Genomic DNA, 4,492 nt, shown 5'->3' with positions numbered 1-4,492 from the left:
GTGGATTCCAACGCAATTTGTTTATCGATCAACGCAATGTTGGTTCACTGTGTCTATATATTAAATTACTGTAAATAAATCAGTATCGTTTGAAAATGTCGATATCTCGTATCGCGACAGCTATGTTTGAACAGTCGAGAGTCGATAGTATCGAAACGAACGTGCCGAAAAATTGATTAATAAAAATTTGAAATTGGAGGTAAAAAAAGTTATTTCAATTTTATTTATAATTAAACAACTTTTTTATTATTCCGACAGTAATGGTCATATATGTACGTAGGAGTCTTATCGATAGTTCGACATGACGTCATCCGAAATCGTCTGTATCATAATTTTATAAAAAAAAGCGTAAATGACGTCGAGTTCAAATGGGTTGAATGTGCGGCTGACCTTGAAATGGCAGACGAAACTGCACCCTGGTTACCAAGGCGCTCCTTAAAACTTTGCTTATTAAACCGCGCGTGGTTCAGGTACATCCGAGTGCGCAACGTGCACCGGCCGGGACGTCGGCACGACGTCGCGGCGGCACCGGCACTGCCAGAGTCGAGGTTAACATGAAATACTTGGCTCTCGCTGCAACAACCGGGGGAAGAAACTTTATGGCGCGATGGCTGGCTGCTATTTCACTGGAACTTCCTAATTAAACCGTTCCACTGTTATGACGGGCTCCCCGTGTTCCGATGCTACAAAGTGTAACTGTAGAAAGTCGATTAAACTCGAATCAGCTGCGCTCAACTTCTGATAATTGCTGCCGCCTTCTATTCGATCCTATATCGTGTTCGTTCTTACCGACCGTTTAACCGGCACTGCTTTTTAAGGGCGAGACGGGTATTCGTTACCCTTGCAAACTATTTGTACTTTTACGTGTTACGTGCAATTGCACGCAAAGAAATTCCCTGTTATACATTGTAAGATTGCAGGATCCATTTATTTTATTTATATCCGCTAAATTTTGTCTTTGGAAATAAAATTTTTATTTTCTCTTGTAGACGGCTAAATCTGGATTTTTTTTTTAAGTGGTAAAAATATTACAGTAAGATTTAAGAATTTTTGTTGAATATCAAATGTTATTTATTTTAGATTTTTTACATTATCTTTATCGATTCGATTATTTTTTTGTAATTTTTTTCTGGTATACGTATATACGACGCTTTTTCGTACATTCTCACGGTTTCCCAGGCAACGGTCGCGATCTTTTGTTTTTGGCTGCCAGTTCTTACACGAACGCGTCACGCACAGCTTCATTCTCAATTTCTCGCAGCGCTTCTTTCTTCGCATTTTACTTTAAGTTTCTACCAGATTAACGTGGACAGCGCTTCGCTTTGCAAGCTTCGCTTTGGCCATTTACGCAGTGAGTTTTAACGGTAGATAGTAGAAAATTCGATGTCGTTTGTCGGGTAGTTGAGAAATTTACACGAATGGAAATCGTAAATCCAGATATTTCATTGTCGCTCGATCTGAAAATAAATTGATTGAAATTGAAAAAAAAAATGAAGTTTCGTATTTCTATATCGTGTATATGATTACTGTACGGTTTTACAGGATCATTATAACGGTTTAATGAAATTTATAAGTCTTTGATTAACGAGTAGGCATTCCGCGCGATATACACAACCTATAATTTCATGACGTTCGTATACCGAAATCAGGATTAATATTAACGAATTACGATCAGATATAAATTTATCGATCGTTCGTCTATCGATCTTTCCAATTCTGATAATCATTACGTTAGTTTCGTAACCACGCGGTTATGTATTTATGGGAAACCTGTATAGTGTGAACACGGCAACAGGCTTCGAATATCGATAATACGCGCACGCCAGGTAGTGCGTGCGTATTAGCGGATTATTAAGGAATTAAAGAATGACAATGACACAGTCGATAAAGTAGATTAGAGGCCTAATAACTTTTTCATTTCACAAGTCACGTGGAATTCTACCGAAAAAAATTACCGAACAAAATGAACGTCGTGTTAACGGAATTCACAAATTTTTATATTCAAAATACCTAATTTTTTAGAAATTTTCCAAACAAAATTTTATGTTAATTTCCGAATTTTATAGTGAAAATTTGGGGAGTGATTTTTTATGATTTTTTAAATATTTTCATAACGATCGCAAATCTAAACCAATTGCTCGTGGGTCAAATTGCATTTAGCGCTTGACCACTTTACTGTAAAATTTGAAAATGAGGCTGCATCCACTTGGTATACCTGTGCAGCCTCGTTCGAACGAAGTTCACTCATCTATAGTGTTCCCAGAGTTCTGCGAGTTTCACGTAGGTACGTACCTCCTCTAGGTACTGCATAGTCCTAGTGGCGACTGGGTACCTGAAGAGCTCCAATCCACTCGAACGTTTAAGCTTTGATAATGGCCCACGTTACTCCACGCTATTTCCAACTAACGAACACAATTAAAAACCAAGGGCCATTCACTCGGTACAATTATTTCGCGATTTTGATTTTCCCAAGTGCAATGCGATTGGTTATGTCCGTTTAAGACTGGAGCCATGTCATTTTCATACATTTTCTTTCCTCATTTTTATTTTCGTAATTTTTAATCTTCGATCAACTAAAACTTCTACAGACTTAAATCGTGCATATATATATATATATATATATATATATATATATATAAAATAATTGCCATATTAAATTTTTTATTTGCATAGTAGCTACGTTTCTGCTGACTGACGAATACAGAGTACATTGCAATTTCTTAGCTGCGAATTTATTTACCTAGCGTGCTTTGGCGTAGTTCCTGGGATTACCGATATATTTCATGCGACTAATTGCCTTGTGCTTTATGCTATAATTATTTATGCAATTTTCAGGGGGTTGTTATTTTTTTTTAATTATCGTACAGATGTACACAGCAAGGTTCCTTTCCAGTGTCAATATTACTACGTAATTTTTATTGTATTTTTGCAATTTTTGTTTTCTTCTCGCGATAACAGAAGCAAAGCAGGTTGATAACAAGCCCGCACAGTTGTCAAACGTATGAATCTAGCCACGTGCCAATTTTACCTGGATTTTCGTAAAAAGAGAGAAAAAAAAAGTATCTGCGTTAAGCGTAGCTGCTAATTGGTTCATTCTTTTCATCCCCTTTGAAAGCGTAGATTGGCTAGGTCGACCAGGAGGTCTCTGTGGGTCGGTCGAGAAATGAGATATTATTTTGATTGTTTCGCCGTTAGAATAGGAATGATTTCATGGGGGTGGTTCCGGAAGTCCCATGGGGTGGTTAACTTACGTGACCCTCGACCTGCGCGTAAAAGAATTCCAACCGCCGTCCTTTCTGCTTTCTCTTACTCTTTTTTTCTTTCTTGATCCTTCTCCCTTCCCTTATCACCCTCTCTCTCTCTCTCTTGCTCTCTCTCCCTTATGGTCTCTCTCTCTCTCTCTCTCTCTCTATTTTTTTTCCTCCCCTCGAGTCTTTCTACCCTCTTTAAGGGACCACCCTTCTTTCTTACCACGCAGGAGTTGGGTAACCGTTCGTTGAAATGTCATAAGTAATAAAAGGGAGAGACGACTAATCTATGTCGAACGTTCGATCCGCGCGAAGTTCGTGAAACAAGTTAAAAAGTTTTCATGAAATACGAACGTATTTTCTACGTTGTAACGTCCCTCTCGGTATCTTTCCCATGGAATTTACCTTCATGGGGAAACGAGCCGTTCTCGAAAACGACAATTTAGCCAAGTTTCCAGAAAGAGAGAGAAAAAGACAGACCCATGTCATTCGGATATAATCCGGGTAAAAATTTTAATTACGGGACGAATCGCTGATCGATCATTTCAAATTGTGAAGTTTCTCCTCAGAGACAGACAAGTTTACGCACCCCCTAGAAAATACATTACGACGTATAGAAAAAAAGAAGCAAAAAAAAAAAAAAAAAAAAAAAAAAAAAAAAAAAAAAAAAAAAAGTGAAAATCCCCATAAAAGTGTCAAAATTGATAATTTAAAAAAATCCAGAAACAACGTAACCTACGATGAGCCAAGTTGAAAAATGACGAAAAAAGAAAAAAAGAAAAAGTATAAAATCACCTTGACCTTATCGAGCACACATCCTACCCCAGATTCCGACCTACCGAATAAATAAAACTGACTCTTAATGATTCCCATAAGATTCCCATGACTGCACGTGTTGAACCTCTCCGAGTCTTTGGTCCATCCAGTAGCTCAGGAGCCACCCCCCACCCCCCACCCACGGAAGCATCCCTCTCCCTCTACAAGATCTTTTGGCTTTCGCTCTCTCAGCCTTCAGCCGCCAGGGAGTGTAAGCCAGAGAGGGAGAGAGAGAGAGACACAAGTGCAGGACGGGTAAAGAGCAAGACAAGGAGGGAAGAGGTAGAAATAAAGAAGGACCAGTAGAGAAGGAAAGGAGGTGCCACGGTAAGGAGGGACAGAGAGGAGAAGTCGCTCGGATTCAAGTAGAGAGGGGCAATGCGGAGGAGGACCGTAGGGGAGGGATAGGGGAAGTAGAAAGGGACGGG

Source organism: Cephus cinctus, unplaced genomic scaffold (genome assembly GCF_000341935.2).
Source record: "Cephus cinctus unplaced genomic scaffold, Ccin1 Ccin1_scaffold0169, whole genome shotgun sequence".
In the NCBI taxonomy this organism is placed as follows: Eukaryota; Metazoa; Arthropoda; class Insecta; order Hymenoptera; family Cephidae; genus Cephus; species Cephus cinctus.
This window is presented reverse-complemented; position numbering follows the sequence as displayed.